The following is a 26,923-nucleotide window of genomic DNA, read 5'->3' as shown; positions in this document are numbered from 1 at the left end:
CTGTACCCCTCACTGAACCATAATAATTGTATGGAGTTAAAGTATTCCTCAAGGATCGCATCTGCAGGGGTCGACCGTGTGGTTTAAAGTTCTGCATAAAAGTTTTGCATTGTGTGAAGTATTTCTGGTGGACTGTGTACTGTGACATCGGCGGGAGTTTTGAGTGCTGTAATGAAGGTGGAGCCCCTTGGTTGGCGTAATAGGTTAGCCAGAGTTTTACCTGCTCTATCACCCTCTCCATATTTCCGAGCTATTGCATATTCATTTAGAAAATGTGTTTCCCGGAGTGCCTCCTCCTGGTGTTCTGTGAGTATCCTTCGTATATTACCAAGTAGTGTGTTCGTTGGTTGTGTAAAGTATTGCTTCTCTAGCAAACTTAATTCTGCTTCTAATGTTGCAAGCCTGTTGCGTATGTCTTTAAGTATACCTGCTTGTACCGCTATGCATTGCCCTCTAATTACCGTCTTAAACGCGTCCCATAAAGTGAGAATACCATCCACCCTGCCAGTGTTAATGTAAAAATATTCATTAATTTTAACCCTGAGTTCTTCCCGAAACACCGTGTCCAGGAGCGCATTTGGAGGTAGGCGCCACGTAAAGGGTTGTACATATGGCTTGGGCACTTTAAGAGTAATCAGGACTGGGGCGTGGTCAGATAGTGTGCGGGCCTGATGGGCTATAGCAGTTGTCCTGGAATGAACCTCAGGCGTTGTTATCCAAAAATCTTTTCTGGACCATGACAAACAGTGTTGGGTAATACATGTGCCTTCCCTGTCTTGTGGATGAAATATTCGCCACGTGTCAAGTAATCCCCCATCCTTCATCATTTCTGCTGCCTGCAGATGGTGTAGGCGGGCAGCTCCCACTCCATCCTCTGTTCGGGACAAGACTGTGTTACAGTCCCCGCCCCACAATATCCCTGCCTTCCCCAATGCCTGGATCTTGTGCCACACTTCTTGAAAGAATGTGGGGTTATCGGTATTTGGACCATATATGTTTGCTAGGATCATCTGTTTACCAAATAATGTCCCCTTAATAAGAAGGTATCTACCTTCTGGATCCCTGTTCGCGGTCTGGGTCTGCCATGGAACCCCCTTTTTAATCGGAGTGGCCACCCCTCTGGAGTAGTTGGAATAACAGGAGGCATGAACCTCACTCCAGCGTTTTGAGTGCAGTTCAGTGCTCGTGACATCTGTCAGGTGCGTCTCTTGAAGCATACATATTCCTATTTCATGCCTTGTGGGGTAGGAATATACTAGCCTGTTTTTTCAATGGCCATTGAGACCACATATGTTCCATGTGATACATCTTAAATTAGTCATCTGGTAGCAACTCCCTACAGTGAATGTGTCGCTGATAGTTCAGCCAGCCTACTGGATCTCTTACAGTCGCAGGTATCCATTTCGCCTTGTTATCCCTGTAGGTGGTGAACTTGCTCCCTGCTGTCTAGGACAATATATCATTGAATGCCTCTGATTTGAGTGTGAAGTCATTATGCACTACACTGAAGAAAAAAAAGAACAACAATAAAACGCCCATACCAGACCTCCCCCCCTCCCACACCAACCCCCCAATTAGGTTGTGTATCCCAACCAAAATAACACCCTTTAACCAAAAAGCCACCCAATAAGGGGCTGTGGGGAATTATCCCTGCGGGGGCGAGGAGTTGACCGGCAAACTGCACTGTCTTGTTACAACAGGGAGGCCGAGCGGTGGGATATGTAGGCCACCATGGGATTAATATTACCACATTACATTCTTATAGTTCCGGTGAACATCAGCAGAACCAACCGGGGATGCCGAGGCACATTTAGGTATGCATTACTCTACTCAATGTCACTTAAATGGCCCTGCGATGAAGTCTCTGGATCTTGTGCGACATTTTTCATCTTCTTAGAGTATTGTTTAGCAAATTTCAAAGCTTCTCCTACCGCAGTGAAGAACATAGGCTTGCCATTGGTTTGCACTCGAAGTTTGGCCGGGTACAACATTGCATATTTTGTGCCCGTTTGTTTGAAGATCTTTTTTGCAGGGATGAATTCTCGAAAGTTAAATATTTAATTGCATTATTAATGTGCAAAAATAGAAGTCTGTTAGACCTGACACCATTGCGGTGGTATTCTCCCAAACCTTTTTACCCCTCATACTCCCACCATTAATGCAGAAGTTGTTTTTGCTGGCATTATGATTTTGTGCACGACACCCCTGCTAAGCAGTGGTAACTCTCTTGTAATCTCCCTTAAACATTGGTAAAATTGGTATAGACGTAATTGGCACCTGTAATGTACTTACGTCATTAGTAAAGGGTACTACATGTACATAGGGCCTGTAAATTAAATACTTCAAGTAGACTACATCGGTCATTGTGCACCCCACTAAAGTATCACTGTAAAACAAGTCTCAGACCTACTACTGTAGCATGCAGAGCAGGTTTAAACTGCCATTTTTATTTGGCAAAATACACCATTTGCCAGGCCTAAACATTCCATTAAAAAAATGTAAGTCACTCATAAGGTAGTCCCTAACGGCTCAAAGGAAAGGGTGCATGGTATGTAAAAAGTAGAACATGAATGAATGAAGGCTACAGTGCAAAACAGCTTCTTCAGGCAGAAATTGCCATTTAAAATCCTCTCTAATGGTACAATCAGATTTTAAGTTACTGTTCTGAAAATGACACTTATAGAAAGTTGCCATTTTTTCTGCCTAATTCAAATGTGCCTTTCTGCCAGAGTTCAGGGTCACATGACTATGAATGGCTCTCATGAGCTGTGCTGTATATTCCTTCCAGACATGGGGATAAAAGTGGCCTAGGCATACAGGGAGTGGGTCTACCTGACAGGATGGCTGAGGAAGAGTTGTGCCCTGTCCTGATTACACTTAAAATGATCCTGACTCCACCACACACAAAGGTACCTGACACCAGGCCTGCCTTTTCCTTTTCCCCCCTAGACAGTTTGAAGCCAAACCCAGGGGAACGGAAATAAATGACCAGAGACAGTTGAGGAGTAGGCCTGGGATTGCCCACCCACACACACACACAAAGTCTGGCACTATGTATAAATGTGCCACCTTCAGAACCTCTCATCAGAGCACACCTGGACCTGTGCAAGATTTTAAAGCAGGACTGCTCTGCTATCGGAAGGGGGAAGACTGGGCCCTCTTGACTTGAACCAGAATCTCCAGAAGTGACTCACAGGGTTAGCCGACTGACCTCCTGTTTGAGCTACCGAGACACAGCAAATTTCTAGAGGCCTTCCCTGCAGCTGCTCATCTGACCAGCACCAACTGTACTAGCCTGAGCCCTTCTGATGGCTTCTCCTGGAGTGAGTCCTGATCCCCAGGTGGCGCCGGTCAGCCTGGGAAAAGGTCCACATGCTGCAGCACAGGATCAGGATGATGATGAGGAGGAGGATGAAATGGAAGTTGAGCAGGGTGAATTGGAAGATGAGGATGAAGAAGGGAATAACTTGGCAGCAGCCCCAGAGCTAGACGGACAGCAGAACTTCCTGTCCATGGCCCCAGAGGAGAGAAGAGGGCCTACAGGAGCATGGTCCCCTGCTGGATCCAGGGTAGGAAACAGTGCGTTCTCTGGAGGACAGAAGAGCAGAAAGAGAGCTGAAACTGCAGCTCTCAAAGCTGAAGTTGGCTGCAGAGGAAAGGAAAGCAGCTGCAAAGGAAAGAAAAACAGCTTCAGAGGAGAAAAAAGTTGTGGCAGAGTGAGCTTTGGCAGAAAAGAAGCTGGCTTTGGAAGCTGAGAGGATAGCAGCTGGCAGGTCCATAAAAGAGAAGAAAATGTTGCTAGCTCATGAGATGAGAAAAAAGCAGGCTGGAGACTTTGCAGTGAAGCCTTACTTTTGTTTTCTCGTCTTTCTTTGAACAGCATTTTTGTCCCCAGGTGGGGAAGTGCACCATTCCTGGATGTGTTGCACTACCTGGTTGATGGGTGGATTGGAAAACAAAATGTGTACCATGGCTCTGTGTTCATGGATGTGGTCTTTTTCAACCATACTGCTTACGTTTTGTAAGGATATAAGCAATGGACATTGAAACAGTTCCCTTCAGGGCCCTGTAGTCATGTCCTTAACTTTTGAAGTAAAAGCACTCGCTGATTTTTTAATAGTGAGTGAGAGATATCGTTAAGGTAACCATGTTGTTTCTGCTTACATTTCACATGCTTTACTTAATCTTGCATTCCCTATGAGAGTTTGCTTTCACTTTATTTATTTTTTAGGCAGCATATTACTCTTCTCAAGTGCATAATTTGAATTGCGCCACATCCAAATGCTTATAGTGGGCACAATTAAGTTGTAGCTGAAGGCAGTGCGGGTTTCTCTCAGTGGGGCAAGATGGTGTTCAGTGGGGAAGAGGTTGTGGCACTATGGCCAGAGCTGTCGAATTTGGAACTGGGGAACAAGGTTCAGCCTTCATGACCAGTCCACCAGACCACTCTCCTGAGGGAGCATATTCCCATGCTAGACCCTAGAAGGCCTGATGTCTTAGCACAAGTAGGTGTACCCTGGTGGTGTCAATTGAGTGTTAACCTTGAAGGCCTGTCCACCACAATCCATACTGAAGTGTATCTCCAGTCGTGCGGGCAGGCCTACGAAGCAGCACACCCTAGAGCAACAGTGATCCAGTCACTGTGACTCTGTCACTGAGGTCACATGAACCTTGAGCAGGGTAGGGTGGTGTGAACAGTGTGACCGCACTGGATACCTATTTCGGGTGGGTGCGCAGGGTTGCAAGTATTTTATGGTTTAAAAAAAAACTTGCAGCCTCCTTCCTGGCCTCCAGCAATTTTCAGCAACAATAAAAATGTCATGATAACTTCGGTGAATAATGTTCTTCCTAGAGAGAGATCGGAGTTTTGTCTAGTGGAAGGGTTGACTCCTGGAAGGTAGCACAGAGGGTTAATGTGCCTGCTGCAAAGAACATGTACCATGCAGATCACAAAGTGCACATAATGTTAACTAGGTTAGTAGGTTACTGCTTTTGTCAGGGAGATCGTTTTGTTACTTGCAGTTCATCAGTTAAAATCCTAACATAGAACAGTGAGCTATTAAACTATACAGCCTGCTAGCATGGTTGTCATGTGGCTTCTACACATTGTAGTCCTTTGTCTTATGTAACATTTCCTATACAGTGATTTACACACCTATAAATTATTGTCTCTGTGTAGGGTGTGTGATGTAAAGTGCTCTGACACTGCACACTGGTATGAGTGGCGCTGTAAATCAAATTAAATGCATCTGAGAAAGAGAGTAGTTATGGAGACTTGAGGGAGACTGTTAAAGGGTGGTAGTGAGGGAGTCCGAGGCATAGGTGATCATTGGGGGCACCAGCAAACATTGTTGCACAGGCGCCACCAGCATTAAAGTCGGCCCTGCCATCGAGGCCCGTCCACCTCACCCATTGGTACCTCCATTGGCCTTATTTCAGCAGTAGTAGCTGCAACTCACTAAGGATCGGCAAAGCAGGATTTGCATGCACACCAAACTAAGTTTGAAAACTTCACAGTCTCTCTGCTACATACACAAGCAGTTTTAACATGTGCTACCTGCTCTGGAGCCACTGGAATTATGCAGCAATGGGGGACAAAATTATGCCTCAGTGTTGACTAAATTATGCAACAACAAAAAAGGCTGCAGCGTGATGCAATATATTTCCTTATACTTTATTATTTAGACATTTTTACACATGTTAAGTCTCTGCAAAGATTCTGCCTCATTAGTATCAGTATAACATACAAATGCAGCAGTGATAAAGGAGATCAGTCAACCTTTGCAAAGAGCTGTCCACTTTGCAGCAACTCAAGTCACGTTTTTTAGTAACTTTTTATCCATTTGAGCTACAGAAATGATTAGTTAAAACTGTAAGATTATGTAGTGGATGATGTATTATGTGGCAAATATGACAGAGCCATAATTATATAGAAAACATTTGCAAACTAGGATATTTTGCCATTCATGTTTCAACGGCTCTTGTGGAAGAAGGGAGGAGAAGTGCTAATGAGAGAAACTGCATGACTTGGATTCAAATGGCTTGCGATTCCACTTTTAAGAGTATTTGAGTCATTGTGTGATTGGAAATATATGCCACTTTGTGAATGTATTTAAATGCCAATAACTCCTATTAAACATTAAATAATCAAGTGAATCCATTGGTTGAATTAAATAACACAATAAGCTGTAACTGGTCTGTGAAATGCCAAACAAATACTAAAAATTGGGATGTTTGGCACATTCTAGCCACACCTCTGACCCCGCCCACTGGTCAAATCCTTGGGTTAGCTCCACCCTCGGAGTCTCCTCCCACAGTTCCCCTACTTTTTCCCCCACTTCGACCACTGCTTTAGCTCAGGGACTATTCGTACAGGTTAATGGAATTATATCCTACAAGGTCACTAAAAATAATAAGAGGACACTCCTCATCTACAAAATGGTGGCATGCTTCATCATTGATGTTTTTTCTCACCCAGGTAGATCACTGCCACCTTGGTGGGATCAACCGAATCCGGGAGCTCTTATATGAGTAATTCTCTGGACAAATGCGGAGGTCCAGTAGAGTTTAAAAATGGTTATAGGATTACCTTAAATGGCTTTATTTGACAGGCACCCATTCTATGATTATGCCTAAAATATCAGGATGCTAAACGGAAGTCCAAGGGTTCCCGCATCTCAAATTTAGCAACATGTTTCAGACGAATTCAGAAAAATTCCTTTGGGTCATTCAGCTTTCTTCAGGGCTCCTAGACCAGTGGAAGGATCTAGGAACCAAAGTTAATCAAAAAGGAATGGACACTAGTATCTACTAAACCATTGGTTCAACTATGACAACCCTCATAGGCAGCCTGATTCAATCGATGCGGTATATCTTTTATCCGCCCCGTCAGGTGTCATGGCATATTCATAGGGTAGTCAAGAAGCGTGTGGTATGCCCGCCTCACCCGAGGCTACCTCTGGTCCAGGTAGAAGTGTCCAGGAATAACAGGGAGGGAAAATTATTATAAAAGGCAGTGTGTCTCCAAAACGTTTTTTAATGAAAAAGGTTGACACTGTCGGTTAAAAATTATCGATATATATGTAATCGAGTAACTAGATTACCATATATCTATGTATATATGGATGCGTTTAGGTCCCTGTGCTGACTCTGCCCCAGAGTCAGCACAGGGACCTAAACGCGGTCCGCGTGGCAAAGACCACGTCTAGCGACTTCTAAACCCCTGTTGAAGTTCTCGAAAGAACCTATTAAGGTGACTTAATAAGAAACGCTAAAAATAGCGAAAGGAACCTACACGACTTGTGTGAGTACCTCATTTTATGTTTTTTGTGTTTTTTTGTCCTGACAAAAGCTCTACAGACCCGGCTGGGCCCAAAGAGCTGAAACATGTTGACGCATCCATATATACATAGATATATGGTAATCTAGTTACTCGATTACATATATATCGATAATTTTTAACCGACAGTGTCAACCTTTTTCATTAAAAAACTTTTTGGAGACACACTGCCTTTTATAATAATTTTCCCTCCCTGTTATTCCTGGACACTTCTACCTGGACCAGAGGTAGCCTCGGGTGAGGCGGGCATACCACACGCTTCTTGACTACCCTATGAATATGCCATGACACCTGACGGGGCGGATAAAAGATATACCGCATCGATTGAATCAGGCTGCCTATGAGGGTTGTCATAGTTGAACCAATGGTTTAGTAGATACTAGTGTCCATTCCTTTTTGATTAACTTTGGATCTAATCAGGGGAACTGAATGGACCGAAAATCCTCTTCCCTCCTTTTTGATAGAAGGATCTAGGAACCTACCAATTTTCTACTTCTTAAGTGGTGTGTGAAAAGAAGGCATAAGGCTCTACCAACTGATTAGTCACGCGAAACCTGTGGTATATAAAGGATAAATACACATTATCAGCTGGACAGTATCGTTGCTCATGTAAAAACGCATCTGTACCGATCATTGTCTGTGTAAATGAGAAGACTCACATTTCAAATCTGTGTTCCAGCAAACCATGCACACTCTGTGCTAAAAATGCCCTAGCACCAATATAGGTGTATACTGCACGCCATAAAGTCAATCCCTGCTCATATATACAGCAACCTAATATATATATATATATATATATATATATATATATATATATATATATATATAGATAGATATATATATGTGTGTTACATACTATATGGCCAAATATGAGTGGGGGTTTATTTAGGGCATTTCTTGGGTGTGTCCTAACTCATCTTTTTAGGCTTTTCATCAGGCCCTATCGGCTTGGAGGGAGGAAACGCTTCCCTGTAGTCACACTCTTAAAAGTGGATGAAACACATCCGCAGATTGTTTTCCATCTCAGGGCATATCTACTCCTATGCAATGTATAAATGATTTTTGGAGTAACTAGTAACACCATCTGTTCACTACATTAGTCATCATCAGTAGCTATGATCTTATTTGTATACTATAGCCCAATATCTTTGGGTGATGTAACTATACATTTCAGCGCACATAAGAAACGTAACTTTATTCAACATATGTATACTTAAGGTACCTTGTAATGTGGTGTTATAGAGAAGTTAAAAAGGTCAAATAAGAACACGTTTTAGAGGTAAGCACAAGCAAATGAATGGTGTACAGTTGTGGTAAAATACAAAGAGTTGTAAAGCCAGTAAATTCAGAGATCAAAGAAGGGGGAGCCACATAACAACGGGGTAATTTCATTTCATCATCCGGTGACCCGGTAAACGTCCCAGAATCTAAATTTGAAGATGTTCTACAATTCTTCTATGAGATGGTAAGGTTCATCAACCTCTCACATCCACCTACACCGGATCCCCCGGTCAAGTGCAAACTATACTTCAGTGCTGTGATGACCGAGTCTCATTTCATTGAGCTCACAGCACGTCAGTTACTAGAAACTATAATAAACGTAAAAACCTCAAACAACTTAACTAATGCATACCCAGATACATTGGTAAGGAACTGGCCAATCACATATTATTTCCTATTGGACCAACTGGTGAACTTGTCACTTGTACAAGATTTGTTCCCTGATGTTCTGAAAATTGGATAAGGCTCAACCCTTTTTGGAGAAACCTGCAAATTTGACTAACCTTCACAACTTCCACCATTTTTCAGGGAAGGTTGTGATGTATTCCTATAGGTTCTGTATCGATCCCCCTATTCCTGACCCTATTCTGGTTAACAAATTAACTAGCAGCCATCCCATGATGCAGAAACCGTTATCTGATTACACCAGACCACGGCACAGGAGCGCGTTATCTGATTAGGTCATAAGGCTTGCCATCTAATTAGGCAAAAGCAATATTCCTCCAGCCCCTGATAAGGCATACGGAGTTCTCAAAACAAATCAAACCTATGACAACCTGGGAAAAACCCCGCGGCCATTGTTTTGATTTCACCGAGAACTTCAGTAAAAGAATGTGCTAACGACCAGCTCGTATGACATCCTTATGGACGTATCTATGTCCATCCTTACGTCAATCTCAGCACCTTACAGGTATAAATATTACCGATATTGCCTTAAGCAAACACACGCGGTGGTGACGAGATCGGAGCAGCAAGACTTGCCGAAGCCCAGCAGAGAGCGAAGCCCACTGGCGCTGCCCCGCCCTCCTGACGCGCTGAGAACGAGACGCTGCTTTCTCCTGCCGAGAAATCCAGCTCCGGCGCTTCCGAGCAGCCCTCGCAGGCAGCTTGGAATATCGAGACCTCAGACGAGAGATACTATCCCTCAACCATCCTAGATCTCAGGTACAGAGCTGAATAACCCCTTGCAGAGAATTCTTGAGTCAGTCACTTGGCAAAACAAACTTAACTTAAACTGCTACTTTCTATCCCCGCCCACGTATTAGGCTTAGGTCAGGTACACTGGGGTAGGCGTAGTTAGAAGCACCAGTTGAGTACTATTAGTTAAATGTATATGTGTATGTATATATTCTGTCCATTTTAAATAACGTATGGCTTAGAAACCATATCAATGTTTTTACAGTATTATTTTATAATTCTGCTTTTATTGTATGCACTTTACTTAACCATAAGTATTGCGATAATATCGATCCATTTCTCTTGTACGAGAAAAGAGACTGATCAATAAATAACATCTTTTATTGAACACGCCCGTCTCTTCCTTTTCTCTACAATCTGGTGAAACTAAGAATGCACGTACTGACTGAGTAAAATAAGTTGTCTTTTGTTTTCACACGACTCTAGAGATACACTCTTGATTAGGGGAGAGCAAAGTTGTCATGTTCTATGGTTGTCAGAAACTAAATCCCTTCTTGTCTATCCAGGGAGGTTCAACTCCTCCTTGCCTATTCGAGAAAGTTTCTAGTGAACTCTGAGCTAGCTGGCAAACCCAAAACTTTAAGTCTAATATCGACAGTAGAAGACCTAGTTAACGTCTGGTCTAGGTCTATACTATTGGAGGTATTATTCCAATGCGCAGAGCCTATTGGGATAATAGGAACTACACTACATGGCGCCCAACGTGTTTGGATAGGCGATAAAACTAACGCAAGACTTTAGAGTAACTCAGTCGTGCTCTTTCACTCAGACCCCTTTTTCCCATAATACTCCAAAGACGTCTGGAGTGGGTGAGAGGTAAAATCCGCCAAACCTCGCAGGAGGGAACTCCTATGTATGGTTCTTGGTTCAATCAACGTTGAAGGATACACTGTTCCAAAATATTGTGCATCTAATCTTTGTTTCCATAAGAAACCTGATCTGCAAACAAACAGAATAACCTTCCTGACAGTAAAATGCCAGAAAGTGATGATGAAAGAGAGAGAGCTAGATTAGCAGCTGAACTAATAGAAGCTGATAATACTATGCAAGAAGCGGACCCGGATATAAAACTCATCCCGGTCAACATAAGAAGATCTATAACGTTAAAACTTATAGACAATGGACTGACACCAAGAGGTGGTACAGTCATATTCGTAATTGAGGCACACGAATATCGGCAGACAGAGGTATTCTATTCATGGATAAACTTTCCAGCAGCAAATGCTGTAACAAAGGAGTTCCACTATTATAAAATAGAGGAACCTCCGGATACCTACACTCCTTTCGAGGAAGTGGAAGTACCACTCAAATTCCAAGAGCACCTGCTCTTGTTTAATGGCGCCCTAAAACATAATAATCACATCACCAGGCTCGGTCCACTAGGTAGACCAGGAGCAACATGGCCGGTCCTAGCCGGATACACACCACATCCAGACATCGAAAGAATGTCTGCAGCAGATGTTTTAGTACAACTAAAACAACTAATTAAAATATATAGACAACTAGTCCAATATGTAATGCGGACTTCAACCATCCAACCTGTAGTTAAAATTCCACAGCTGACCCCACATCAGGGGAACACAAATAAAATTACACCACAGAACATACAGTCCTGCCTAGGTAAAGTACCAGCTAAACGGGAACAAATACCATTCTGGTTAGCAGAAAAAATCACCCAAATAGAGGCGGTGTTTCCAGACACCACCCCTGTGGATAAACACAGGATTCTGACTATCTGTCTTCCAATGGGAATCGCACCACACGTGGAGGACTGTGACACTTGGGGTACAGTCTTTGCTTCCATTTACACAAAAACACATGGTGTACCATCCATGTCGGTAATACCAGATGTGCTAAAACAAATTCAAGACGAATACGGTCCAGAACCCGCTTTAACTCTCAGTATGAAATTACTAAAAGACTTCAAGCAGGTCTCGGCAATATTACTAGCCAACATAAAAGGAGAAGCAGCGAATGTGGCGATCCGCCAGAGGTTAAAAGAGACAGATATAGCTGACCAACCAGCTGAAATTGCCAGAATTATAGAAAAATCCTATGAAGAACTAGGTAGAGATAGTTTGGGTGGAATACCAGTAAAACCGCAACTAATTGAAAGTCCTGAAAAAATATTTATTAAAAATAAACTAAACAGTCAAAAGAAGAACTGGGATGGAAACAAACAATCCAATCCAAAAGAAAAGAGATTCCAGTCCAGAGGAAGGTCTCCTCGGCGGAGAGAAAGATCTCCGGACCAAGGACCCAAGTCTCCCCAAAGGGAGCCCTCTGTGAAAAAATACAACCTTAGAAATAGGGATAACATAAAGAAACCGGATAGATATCAAGATTTTGATACACGTCCCTCTCAATCTTTTCAGACTTCCTCGCAGAAATCGGAAAGAAGAGGACGATCGGAACCCAGGGAAGGGCACGTCAAGTCCAAAGACAAGGAACCTGCTCATCCAAATAAAAAATTACAGTTTCCAAAAAAGAAGGTAGCCAGTATTAAAGTATTCAACAATGCCGAGAATACTGAGGACACAGCTGAAAAACGGAGAGTGGGCTCAGACAATGCTAGACAGCGCAGCAGAAGTGAACATAGCACGCAAAGTCCTTATGAATCATCTGGAGACAGTGGACACGAATGAATACATTCAGGTGGAAACTGCAGACACCAGAGTTAGCAAACCTCACAAAATATATGAAATAACTTTACGTATAGAAGGGGATAAGACTAGGAAAATAAGGGGCCTTTTTTGGGATAATCTCTCCAAGGGCTATGACATCCTTCTAGCTGAAAAAGATTGGCCACCAGAGTTCGTCAGGGAGTGCCCACATGGCGAAGAAATAATTATGCCTGCCTTCTCAAATCATATTCCAATTCATAAAAAATATACACTTGCAAAAAAGTGGGCAGTAGCTCAAGCTCCTGCTTTATATAAAAATCATGTAGGATGGGATGAGGAGTCTCCTCCTCACAAAATCCAGTTAAAATCACAACCTACTGCACAAAGGCAGTATCCAATCAAGCAAGAAGCTAAAAAACAGGTAAAAGAAATTCTAGATCAACTAGAATACCAGGGGGTGATTGAAACTTGCACCTCACAAATGAACAACCCTTTTGTTTCCTGTCTCCAAACCAGACAATTCATATCGTCTAGTTTTGGATTACAGACACCTTAACTCATGTTGCAAAACTTTTGCAGTACAAAACTCGCATAGTGCTGCACTAATGAATAACATAGTGCGCAAAAAATATAAAACAACATTAGACATCTCTAATGGATTCTTTTGTCAAAATATAGCACCAGAGAGCAGATGCTTGTCAGCGTTCTCAATAAATGGCGCTCAAAAAGAATTCTGTCGGTTACCCCAGGGGTACAAGAACAGCCCAGGATTATTCTCAGCGAGAGTAACAGAGTTACTACAAACATATGATGACGAAGCATTATCGTATGTCGACGACATATACCTAACAGACGATGACTTGGATACTCACTTAAAGAGAGTGAACACCATAATACTTGGGTTCGCGGCAGAGGGTTACAAATTCAACTTTAAAAAATCTAGAATTGCCCATCTAACAGTCCTGTTCTTAGGATATGAATTATCAAGTGAAGGCAAAAGCCTGGCTGACAATTTCCTAGAGAAATGTGCCGTACTCCAAGCACCTAGAACACTAAAAAACCTACAGTCAATTCTAGGCTTCCTAAATTTCGGAAGAACATACATTGCAAATTACGCAGAAAGGGTCAAACCCCTTTATGATCTAATAAAACCAGATTTTAAAAAAACCAATTGGACTCAAATACACACAGAAATTCTGAGATCCTTACAAACAGATATGTTAATTAAAACAAAATTAGACACACGTGATAACACACGCAACCTTGTGATTCGAGTCATCCCAGGAAGATGCGGATTCACATACCTGACCTCTAATGAGGGAGAAAAGGTATCAATTACATTCAAATCACACTTGTACACAGAAGCTGAAAAGAAATTCAGCATTAAAGAAAACATTGTTCATGCAGTTCAAACCGCAATAGCTAGAGAAAAAGATAAAGCTGACGGTAGACACATCACAGTCAGAACAGCAGAATCAGCCTTTGAGGCATTAACAACCCCGTGTAATTTACCAACAACAGCATTGAATCCGGAATGGATACAATGGGTGAATTCCATTACAATGGACAAAGTAAAATACTACTTTGATCCAGAACTAGAGGAACTAAAATATCTAGAATATGAAAGAATATTCCCTCTGCCAATCGACATTCTGCCATTACGACAGTACGCTTGTGTAATCTATACAGACGGACATGCTCAACCATCCGTTTGGGGAGAACAAGCATACAACCCCACATGTGAGATTACAAAAGAAGTGTGGCGCGGAGGTATACTAAGACCTCTATTAACAAAAACACACTCAGTAGAAACTAATTCAGAACAACAGACTGAAATAATAGCATTGAAAATGGCGCTAGATAATGCAGATCGCGAATTCCCGACACTCATAGTGTCCGATTCGTATTACTGCGTCAAATCATATAACAGCGATTTACAGAAATGGATTCAAAACGGTTACAAAGATGACACAGGTGCAACAATAAAGCAAAAACTGCTTTGGGAACAAATAGTTCTGTTAAAAAAAGAACTACCAAAGACTCACGTGATACACTCACTGAGTCATCAGCGTGATGGCGTTCACGTTGCAGGGAATTCATTGGCTGAGAAAGCCACAGCGGTAGCAACTAAATCGGCTTCCGTAGCTAGAAAAAAGCGTGCAGTAAAATACATTGACGGTGAAACAATGCTGGCGGTGAAAACGTCATCAAAAGGCGACTGCTCAGCGTTACCGATCAGTTACCCACTCGAATATACATACATAATCGATGCGAACTCCGTTCCTTTTGCTCGAATCCCTGGAGTGGGGGATAGAGTAATTCCAAACAAGGACAGGAGAACTTTGTTAATAGCAGACGCACATATGGGCGAGGGTCTCAGACACCTCAAACTAAAAGATTCTCTGGAAGAACTACAATCAGTGTACTGGTGGCCAGGCATGAGCCTGCATCATCACATTTTTGTAAAAAAATGCCCGGGCTGCAACAGAGATGGCAGCGGCGAGAGGAACGGGGTAATACCATGGCGTTTCACTCAATAAGGGCTAAACAATAATCAGTGAAACAAGTGTAAATAATGCGTCCCATTAACAAATAAAGACTAGTTTCCACTTATAAATGTAGACCCCAGCACTCGGCTGACGTCGGGACTGTTATACAAAGATTTGCGAGTCTAAATGGCATATACGCTAGGAGCATGCTACGTTTGACCAATGTTTTCACTTTAGCCCTCAAGCTTGTGGGAAAGCACGGCCAAATGAGCATAGCGAAGCGGGATTCTTCTCACTTCCTTCCTGAGGGATACGGGATGGTGTAAAGAAAAAACCAAGGCATAAAGCAATCTATAACAGCAAAGGTATTAGGTTCGGGAGCTGGGTGGGTCAAACATCTAATAAGTGTCCAACGTAGTCTAAACAACTTGCCAAGAAATTCTCTGAGGGGATTCAGTCCGTACGAATTACTGTTTGGGACTAGGATGCTAGTCTTAGATCTTGACAGTCAGACTTCAGTGGTGAAAGAAAAAAGCTTTGATATCAAAGATCGTTTGGCTATTTTACAGGACTTAAACGAAACAAGAAAAGACCTGAGCAACATAAAGTTGAAACAGCAGCCAACAACCACTGAAGAACCACCACCTGTCCCAGCAAGACCTGTCTGGATTCCAAAAATCGGGGATCTAGTCAGAGAAAAGATCGCGGTAAAGAAGGAATTTGGGCCTTCTTACAGAAAAGCAGTTCCTGTCTTGTCCATCAACGGGACGAGAACAGTTGTACTACCGCCACTTGCTGGTAAAAAGGAGAACCGAGTTGTATCCATCGACCTGGTAAAACCACAATCATGTGGCCGATAACAAACAGTAGGCCAAGTGGACTCCCGATAAGTAGTAGAACACCGAGGTTTGCTACAAGTACAGAGGTGCTAACTAAAAGGCTAATCACATTCGAAACGCCTACAGAACAACAACAAGGAATATGCAACAATGCAATGGAACTCACACCTCTGAAAACCCAAATAAAAACATTTAGTAGAGACACACCAACCTACAATGAAGTAACAAATGAATATGCTGAAGCTGCAAGAAACAGTAATCCTGAAGCAATTGGAACAATAGACAGAACGGCATCCGGCTACTTCATCAACTTTGATGATTCTTCTGAAGATCTAAGTGAATCAAAGACACAGCCATCAACAAAAACTTTTAAAGATAAAGCTAAGGAACTTTTGAAACAGCTGAAAGAAACCTATCTGATTTCTCCATGGATTGAATTTTGGGTGTCCTTTGGTGTATTTATCCTGATACTTTGGTTCATCATGATACTATGTTTGGGACGCTTCATTGAGGGAAAATATGCAAAAATGGACACAGCAAGCCAGAAAATCAACTTGATCCTCAAGCCACACACGTCTTCACACGTCGAGAAAAGAGAACTTTCTTCAGTCAACTTCACAGCCAATCCTATACCGGGTGGGGTAGCATGGGACAATACTGACTATGAAATTTATGGTCCGGTTGAAATCCTCAAATATCCACACCAAATCAAGATCTCGTTGAGTGACTTTGTAAAACCAAACTCATTTGCTGATGATTGGGACTTTGAAAGTATTAATGACATGATGTCTGACCTAGTGATGTCTGCTAAATTTACCAAACATGATTATTTGCAGGGTTCATCTAATTATGACAGTATGTACTGCTACAACCACTATGGTAACCATTTTTTACATAAATCAGCACAACCTAGAAATGTTTTAAATTATAATCAATGGGAACATTGTGCAACCCCTCCAAAAGGAAGCTCAAGAACCTTTTATGACAAATATTCATACTTTTCAGGGTTCAACACAAGTAATGCTGAAACATTTTATTTCAAATTGTCAAATAGGACAGGAACAAAAACCATGCTTACAAACACGAAATTGATATATTCGGACTCATTTTTTGAACAAATGAATACATTTGGTTTTGATTATTGGGACAAAAATGTTGAAGTAAAAAGTGTTTGGGGTACAAAAGAATGGCAAGTACAAGGTATAGAATCATTGTTTAGAGCCTGCATGATCCCAGAACAAATTATATTCTTGAATGAAACTATTCAACAAACTACCTGTCTTGGATTAGCCAAAATCAAAGACTTAAATAAACCGTCTATTCCAAAACCAACAATGAACAGCAATAACTCTGCAGATGAAGAGATAGACGTAAACTTTGTATTAAACCAAAACAGAACAAATCCTGATTGGAAACAATGGTTGATCTGGCCCACAGATACTAATAACTGTCAAGACAGATTCCTGAACAAAACACAGGGGTTCACATTGACCAGGCCAGACCCTAGATATTCCCAAAGACAACACCCAGGGATAATCACCACCTACAGTGTGGGCAAACTCTGCCTTCAATGGCTACAAACTTCCACACTGACAGAGATTAAGCAACACCTAACTTTACTTACTGATGGTGCTGACTTGCGTGATTTCATTATGGGACCGCGCAAACAGCGTCAAAAACGCTTCATAGCAGCCTCTATATATGCAGCTTACAACGAGGCCTGGAAGATAACTCAAATTGAGACAGCAGAAAGTATACGGGAAATTGACCGTATTAATTTGGAAAAATCGCTTTCTGTAGTGGACAATGGGTTAATGACTCTGTCCTCCAGAATCTTTTCATTGGACAGCATTGTGTCATCAGCAATCAACATAATATCGCAAGACTTACTGTTGTTACAACACGGTCAGTCTCAATTGCGTTCTATTGTACAGCTTGGCTGGACGTTACAAAATCTGCGTTCAGGCTATGTGCCTTGGCGTTTAATCAACACAACGTCACTATTCAATATCTTTAACCTTACTGATAAACAAATCAGTATGGCACAGAAGGGTGCTGATTATACAATCCTGAGCATTGAGAAACTCGAGAGATTACCATTGACAATGTCAGAACGACCTGTCATTGAATGGATAATACATGGGATAATTAATATTCCGATATCTACTTTCAGGTTTCAATACTGCCTAAAATATATACAGGCTGGCATGTACGAAAAATTGGGAAAAGGGTACATTAAGACAACATGGAACTTGCCCTATTCACATGCATGTGTCAGTAATAAAGGACAGAAAGTGTTTCTTAGTGGCAATAATTGTGCGAGGTCACTAAGCGGTACACTTCTGTGTAATGGAATTAGTTTGCATGGAGCCTGTGAAGGGAACTCAAATAACCTTTCATGTCACCAGCTAGGCACACCTGCAACAGAGATAGAACCATTCTTTAAAAGACTCTATAACGGGAGTTACATTCTAATTGTGGATCGCAGATGTTGTAGTCTACTGCCCGGGGTTCCTTATCTCGTTAGTACGACTGCGAAGGTCATGTGCTGTGGACGCTTATTGTTCCCCAGCTCCTTTCCAGACAGGGAGGCAAGGGCATGGCCTAACTTGAAAATTACTTCTATTCGAGTTGATACTTTAAGCAGAATGAAAACAGTGCTTCTTCAGACGCCGACCAGGCTCACGTCATCAAAAGAAACGTATGATCTCCTAGTCGCAAGGACGACTGCAGAGATTCACTCATTATTATCAACTAATTCCCCCATACATTTTGCAGAAATCCTGAATGAAATCTTAAATATTTCTGATACCAGTGGAGTCTCAAATGTATTTAAGACAGTATTTTCGATTGCATTAACATAATTCAAAGCCATACTGGGTATTTTTCCAGACTTCGTCCATTCGATTTTTGGAGGAGTTCCCCTCATTTTGGGACTAATTGCAGGAATCCTATTCTTAGTCCTTATATTTCGTTATGGCAAACCATGTCACAGACAAAACACCCGCGACAAGGGAAGAAAAAATCCGAGCCATTGGATACCTGGACCGGATATCAAAAATCCTGGGACTAACCCGGCTTAGAGACCTGAACATGACTTGGTTTCTTTCATTTCGGCCGATATGGCAAAGATGTGTTTTACCTGTATTAAGGTGCATGCTGTGCGGAGAAGAATGCGTGTTGGACACCTGTCTGACGCTACAATCGGATGCGCCAATGGATGCAGAAACATTGTTGGGTCCGGTAAAGGCTCATGCATTGTGCTGCCCTCAACGGCTGCCAATCCTGATGACGGCATTCGTGGAAACTTCACCACTACGATTAAGGGGTAGTGAAGATCAAGATGAAAGCAGCATCGATCAGGTACAACCTTCTGTCAGCAATACTACTCAAAACGTCAATGGAGACAATCATGCACATGAATGCATGGTTACATCCTTTTCCGAGTTAGTGGAACTCTCACAGGAAGCTGTTGACAGCTTTTTCAGCAGTCTCAATGATATGATGTTCTCACCAGAGCAGAAATAATGACTCTTGAACAAGCTAGCACACGGCGTTCCCGACACCTTGAATTTGGCCTTCAACTTTAATAATAAAGTAGCAAGATCAACTTTTCCTCCAGTCCACGGACAGCAATTTTTTTAGCAGCCCCAAAATATTTTTTTTTTACTTTTTACGGGACACTTTTCTTCTGCTTAAAGTAGGAACTATTCTTAGAGAACTAATTTCTGTTTTTAGAACCTTCATAGACATTAGCTGCCCGCTGGTATGTTCATAACATTTTTTTCTTCTTGAACTGTGATGAAGTGGTCTCGAACTTTTCTTCTGTATTAAGAGCCATTTCATGTGTAATTCTCATATTCAATTACTAATAATGTATACATGCGTGATTAGTTTAGCATTAGTCTACTGCTTAAGTGCATATAGTACATGTGACTATTTTTTTCCCGTTTATTACATAATATCGAAATGCATTATATGTATTTTGGGGTCGTAAGGTATACACGATACTCTACAGTATGTTTTACTATGCCTAGATTCGTAAACATGGCCATAGTTAGCGTGGAGTGGGTGTGATGTATTCCTATAGGTTCTGTATCGATCCCCCTATTCCTGACCCTATTCTGGTTAACAAATTAACTAGCAGCCATCCCATGATGCAGAAACCGTTATCTGATTACGCCAGACCACGGCACAGGAGCGCGTTATCTGATTAGGTCATAACGCTTGCCATCTAATTAGGCAAAAGCAATATTCCTCCAGCCCCTGATAAGGCATACGGAGTTCTCAAAACAAATCAAACCTATGACAACCTGGGAAAAACCCTGCGGCCATTGTTTTGATTTCACCGAGAACTTCAGTAAAAGAATGTGCTAACGACCAGCCCTTATTGACGTATCTATGTCCATCCTTACGTCAATCTCGGCACCTTACAGGTATAAATATTACCGATATTGCCTTAAGCAAACACACGCGGTGGTGACGAGATCGGAGCAGCGAGACTTGCCGAAGCCCAGCAGAGAGCGAAGCCCACTGGCGCTGCCCCGCCTTCCTGACGCGCTGAGAACGAGACGCTGCTTTCTCCTGCCGAGAAATCCAGCTCCGGCGCTTCCGAGCAGCCCTCGCAGGCAGCTTGGAATATCGAGACCTCAGACGAGAGATACTATCCCTCAACCATCCTAGATCTCAGGTACAGAGCTGAATAACCCCTTGCAGAGAATTCTTGAGTCAATCACTTGGCAAAACAAACTTAACTTAAACTGCTACTTTCTATCCCCGCCCACGTATTAGGGTTAGGTCAGGTACACTGGGGTAGGCGTAGTTAGAAGCACCAGTTGAGTACTATTAGTTAAATGTATATGTGTATGTATATATTCTGTCCATTTTAAATAACGTATGGCTTAGAAACCATATCAATGTTTTTACAGTATTATTTTATAATTCTGCTTTTATTGTATGCACTTTACTTAACCATAAGTATTGCGATAATATCGATCCATTTCTCTTGTACGAGAAAAGAGACTGATCAATAAATAACATCTTTTATTGAACACGCCCGTCTCTTCCTTTTCTCTACAATCTGGTGAAACTAAGAATGCACGTACTGACTGAGTAAAATAAGTTGTCTTTTGTTTTCACACGACTCTAGAGATACACTCTTGATTAGGGGAGAGCAAAGTTGTCATGTTCTATGGTTGTCAGAAACTAAATCCCTTCTTGTCTATCCAGGGAGGTTCAACTCCTCCTTGCCTATTCGAGAAAGTTTCTAGTGAACTCTGGGCTAGCTGGCAAACCCAAAACTTTAAGTCTAATATCGACAGTAGAAGACCTAGTTAACGTCTGGTCTAGGTCTATACTATTGGAGGTATTATTCCAATGCGCAGAGCCTATTGGGATAATAGGAACTACACTACAAGGTAGTTGAAAGTTGTGTTGTCTCCCAACATTCTCACTACAAACAATGCTGGTGAGGAGATGCAGGAGGGAGGCAGGTACAGGAATAGGATCTGAATTCAGGAACACGTTACAGGTATGGGAATCCCATCATGATATATGATGTAACCTGCTCAGTCCCAACTGTAGACTGAAGCTGAAAGATACAGAGATGCAACACTCACTAAAGACATCACAGATTCTACATCACAATACAACATTCCACGCCAGGTTAGGACAGAATAGAGTAGACCACACATCTTGCCCCACAAAGAATAGCAACAGAACACAACCGAGATTTAAGGCTTAAAAGAGCCAATATCAGCAGTTAAAGTAAAATATGTGTGAGCCTCTCAGACACCATACTACAAATTATTTCAAACCTAGACAACCTACACCTTATGCCCCCAAGCACGGGGCACTCAACTGCACACTCATACAGGCACACACAACAAAAAATAACCCCAATATCAACCATCCGCACAGGCATCACAACCAGTAGAGTAAGGACCATCCATGCAAAGAACACATGAACACTCCACCCAGTGGAGTGCACACACTCCTTGCAAACCGCCAGCCACGCAAAGAACATGTGGGCACTCAACCAATGAAGAACGCACCCTCCTTGCAAACAGCACATGGGGTTCAACCTAGTGGAGAATGCACCCTCCTTGCAAACAGCACATGGGTTTTCAACCAATTGAAGAACGCACCCTCCTTGCAAACAGCACATGGGCGTTCAGCCCAATGAAGAACGCACCCTCCTTGCAATCAGCACATGGGCACTCAACCCAATGAAGAATGTACTCTCCTTGCAATCAGCACATGGACACTCAACCAAATGAAGAACGCACCCTTCTTGCAAACAGCACATGGGCACTCAACCCAATGAAGAACGCACCCTCCTTGCAAACAGCACATGGGCTTCAACCTAGTGGAGAATGCACCCTCCTTGCAAACAGCCAGCCACACAAAGAACATGTGGGCACTCAACCAATGAAGAACGGACCCTCCTTGCAAACAGCACATGGGCGTTCAACCAAATGAAGAACGCACCCTCCTTGCAAACAGCACATGGGCGTTCAATCCAATGAAGAACATACCCTCCTTGCAATCAGCACATGGGCACTCAACCCAATGAAGAAAGCACCCTCCTTGCAAACAGCACATGGGCACTCGCCCAATGAAGAACGCACCCTCCTTGCAAACAGCACATGGGCACACAACCCAATGAAGAACGCACCCTCCTTGCAAACAGCACATGGGCACTCAACCCAATCAAGAACACACCACCCTCCTTGCAAACAGCACATGAGCTTCAACCCAATGAAGAACGCACCCTCCTTGCAAACAGCACATGGGCGTTCAAACGAGTGGAAAATAAACTCTTTATAAGACCAGCCAATAGTCCTCAAACCAACTCTTCATGAAAGCAACATATGGGTCTAACACCCAGTGCAGCACGCACCCTCCACACAGAGAAGACATGGGCATGGAGCCCTGTGTAGACTGCATCCTTCACACAAACAGCACAAGGGCACTGCACCCAGTGATGAAGACACCCTCCATGCAACAGACCTCAGATTTTCAACCAAGTGCAGCACATTCATCTTCCACACAAACAGCACACAGGGAGCACATTAAGTGGGCAATCCATACTCTTCGTAGACAGGAGCATGCACCCAAGAACTAAAAGCACTCCAGTGGATGAAATGTGGACACAGTGGCCACGCGCAAAGTACACTCAGCACCGCACAGGCTGTGGAGCATGCCCCATGCAAAGTACACTCAAAACCACAAATGTTCTCGTCCCATGGAGCTTGCACTCATGCAACAAACAGGAAAACATTGAAAGCAACTCATGAAGGAAATTGACATTGAATTTTGGATGCTGAGGTACATTCTTCATGATGCACAAAATAAATCACTAAACACCCACGGATGCCAACCCCAGTCACGGTACAATTAATTAAAACAAACCCATGCATATGCACACAAACATTAGTATAATTCTGCAAGGGCATAAAATACAGAACCCGACTGTACCTTAATTGGGCTAGGTTCACCTGCTCCAAGTCATTGATCCTACAAACATTGTACCATCAATTCATACTGCTCTTCTTTACCGCATGACCCCCTTCGTAGCCCGCTATATACCATGTTATTGTATTACTCTCCTCAACTCAATTGTCCTGTAATTATGCGATCATTCTTGTTTCTTATATGATGTCGATATTGCATTTATGTCCTTCCTTCCATCCTATTGTAAAGCGCTCTGATATCCCTCGGAATCTTGTTCGCACTATATAAAACTTTATAAATAAATTATGCATGTGTGAAGTGCTGTTACACCACACTGAAGGGATGTCCCTTGTCCCACATAGGACTAGGAGTAAGAAAACCTCAATCCAATAGCTCTTGATTGACGGTGAAGGGATTTCAGAAATAGATATGACCCTGACATCAGGGAAGGGGAAAGAGCCAAACAAAGGTAGCAAGAAAAAGATCCAACGGAAATCCAGGATGCAAGGAAAAAAGATCAGCAACAAAAATAGAAGCAATTGTGCGATAAAAGTAACATAAAATAAGGGAACAAATGCATTGTGATGCTGCTTTCACCTGTTAATGCCTCCTTCATATACGAGTCAAACAGAAACTGACATCACAGGAAAAGACTGGACTTCTTCTTGAGTAGAGAAGCTCATGCAGAAAGTTTTACACTGACCATCATCTTGGAAAGGGAAATTTTTGAGGCTTGACCACTCCTATCACATGGCGTTGATTAAGCATGTGCGGAAGAAGCCCGCGTTTGACCTGTTTATCCACTGTAGAGCTCTGCCCTCCCTCCACTGTCCAAAGCTCCTTACACGTCACAGAGCACCCCTTTGGACGGTAGTGGACGTAGAAATGCTGAAGCAGTCTAGGCTACAAGGATGCCCAGCTGCACGCTGGACACAACATCTGGCCTAACTGTGTGATGACTGATTTTTATATCACTTCTGGATCCCCTCCCCCATTTAACTCTTGATATATCCCTACACATTCCCTCAGATTACTGCCAGGGCCCGACTGTCACTGGACAATTCTCTGGCGAGCGTTTTTTGGCCAAAGATTAAACATGACACCGGGGGAGGAGATATATTAGAATATATATAAGAATCCACAGAAGGGGCACATTTATCTTTTGTCCACCCTTGCCCAAGGTCAGTCTCAAAGGTTTCTTAACATCTTTCAGTTGGCAGGTCTCTCGTGGGATTTGACATTTTGAGTCTTGGAACTGTGATGGGTTCTCCTTTTGAGTCACTGGAAGCAGGTCCTTGTCCCAGCTCCCCGTTGCAACAGTTCTGTCCAGCTTGCTCGCAGTCCACTAGCCTCTGCTGCCTTAGGTTTGGGCCTCCTCTGCTCATTTTCTGACTTCCTTTTTGCTTTTATCGGCCCACTTGTGCCTTCTATTTTTGCCCCTATCTGCTCGTTCTGCCCATTATTTTGGCTCTTTCTGCTCCTTTTTTACCTCTATTTGTCCTCTTTCTGCTTTTTCTGACCTTCACTTATCCTCTTTCTGCTAATTTCTGCCTGTTATTTTTGCCTATTTCTGCTCGTTTCTGAACTTTATTTTTCCTCTTTCTACTTCTCTGTACATTATTTTTCCTTTTTCTGCTCGTTTCTGGCCTTTATTTTCCATTTTCTGCTCGTTTCTTCCCTCTTTGGTCGTTTCTCTCCTCCCGCCACCCAGCTCTCCGCCCTCCCCCCAGGATCTACGTAATGGAAGCCACAACGCTACCCCATTGAGCAGGTCTGCGTGCCAGCTTCTGTTTAGCTAGCCCGTAGTCTGCTACCCTCTGCTGCCTTAGTTTGTGTCTACTCTACTCACTTTCTGCCTTTATCTGACCACTTCTGCCCTCTATTTTTCCTCTCTGCTTGTTCGGTCTGTTATTTTCTCTTTCTGCTCGTTTCTGACCTCTTTCTGCTCATTGTTAAAATTCATTTTTCCTCTTTCTGCTTGTTTCTGATCTTTATTTTTCCTCTTTCTGCTCATTTCTTCCCTCCTCTCACTGTTTCCCTCCTCCCACCACCCAGTGCCCCGCTCTACCCCAGGACCTGCTTAATGGAAGCTACAGCGCGACAAGCAAGGTAGGGACCGGCATCAGCCACGCCGCAGGTATGGCAGTCGTGTCGGCCCCCGATAACGTCGCAGGGAGGCGGGGCAGGCTGGCCCACGCACAATGGGGACGCGGTGGCCGTGCCTCGCCTAGGGATTGGTCAGCCTGCGCATGACCCGGAAGTGATAAGAATCACTGCCGGGGCACGCATAGAGAAAGCGCCGGCGAGCTGGTTAGAGCCGGCTCCAGAATGCCCAAAAAAGCCGGGGAGTGGCAAAAGCGGCCTCTTTGCTTGCCACCCCCCGTAGCTGACATGGAGCATAGCTCCTCCGGCCTCGATAGGAAGCCTAATCAATTTCTTTGTTTTTTGGTTTCAGGACAAGGAGGACTCAGTCGACGATCCGAGAGGGCAGAGCGCAGGCAGACAGCGGGAGATTTTGTTCAAATTGGCAGCAATTTCTGTTTTCTTTTATTATGCAGGTTGGCAACACAGGGGCAGGAAAACTCGCAGAGAGGAGCAGCAGCTGGCAGTAGGACATAAAAAGTCACAAGGACACCACCAGGCTTCAGGGTGCAGTGTGTCTGTTTTCTGTCTTCCATTGAGGAGAAGTCACGCCACAGGGGAGAAACACGATGTGAAGGTCACAGCGCCTGAGGAGCGCATCATCTTGGGGTGCTGGTGGAAGCCTCGCCTGGGGAACTTCAGCGCTCGTGTTGTTTCCACGGGACACGGACAGGCCTGCATTCCAGTGCTTCTGGGAGCCACGCGGGTTTGAGTTACTCACCTGACTCACTGGATTAGCTGGTGGGTGTGGCACTGGTTGCATGGGTGCTTGGGCCCCTACGTTTGGTGAGGTAAGGGTCAGGGCAGTGAACCAGGCCGAGTAGCTTGTGGGTGTGTAGTGGTGACTAGTATTAGTCTATGTGGGCTGCGCAAAGGGTTCATAGCTGTGTTGGGTGGTAATCCAGCTCGTGTAGTTGTTGGAGTAGCAGCACACGCTTGTGACAGTGCTATGGCCCCTAAGGCAAAGTGGAGCGACCAGCGCTCACGCATGGAGAGTCTCATGGAAGCAATGATGCGTAAAATGTTGGATAAGGAGGACAGGTTGAAAAAGGTTGATGAAATGGGGCAAGCCATTTCAGACTTAAGGGAGGAGGTTGATGGGCATGAAGAGGTAGAGGAAAGGCCCAGAAGACCCGAGTGGCCCCAAAGCAACATTCCCTCCCATGCCCAAGAAGAGTAGATCGAAGAAAGGAGGGGCCCGAGAACAGGGGTGGGAGCGAATGGGCCCATTGAGCCGATGGCCCCCGTGCCAGTCCCATCAGCAGTCGGGGGGGGGGGGTGCCAGGGCCAGCGGGGGAAGTACTCCACCAGGCAGGGGTGGGGGTGATACTCCGTCACGTACAGGGGGGTAACTGGGACCATTAGGTACCAGCCCACAGGACCCTTGCGTCCCTTCTGTGGGGGCCCCTGCGGGAGTCCCTCCAGTTCAGCCGGATTTGGTAGCCAGCTTAGCAGCTGTCCTCCCCTGGCTAGAGAAGGTGGGTGACTGGTCCCCGGCGGCAGGGTTGTCTGGCAGCGGGGAGAACATTCTGGATAAGGCCAGGAAGATAGTGGCAT

At 43.6% G+C, this 26,923-nt stretch overlaps 1 long non-coding RNA gene across 1 annotated transcript in view; it reads left to right on the top strand.

Moving 5' to 3' along the window:
- Positions 1–26,620, top strand: part of LOC144817894 (uncharacterized) — a 187,868-nt gene extending 161,248 nt beyond the window's left edge. The window contains exon 3 of the long non-coding RNA XR_013606995.1: positions 25,783–26,620. This is a non-coding gene — a long non-coding RNA (uncharacterized LOC144817894). The remainder of the gene's footprint in view (positions 1–25,782) is intronic.
- The last annotated feature ends 303 nt before the right edge of the window (positions 26,621–26,923 follow it).

Source organism: Lissotriton helveticus, chromosome 2_1 (assembly GCF_964261635.1).
Source record: "Lissotriton helveticus chromosome 2_1, aLisHel1.1, whole genome shotgun sequence".
Classification (NCBI taxonomy): domain Eukaryota; kingdom Metazoa; phylum Chordata; class Amphibia; order Caudata; family Salamandridae; genus Lissotriton; species Lissotriton helveticus.
The sequence above is the reverse complement of the archived record's forward strand: the minus strand, read 5'-3'. Positions and strand labels throughout refer to the sequence as shown.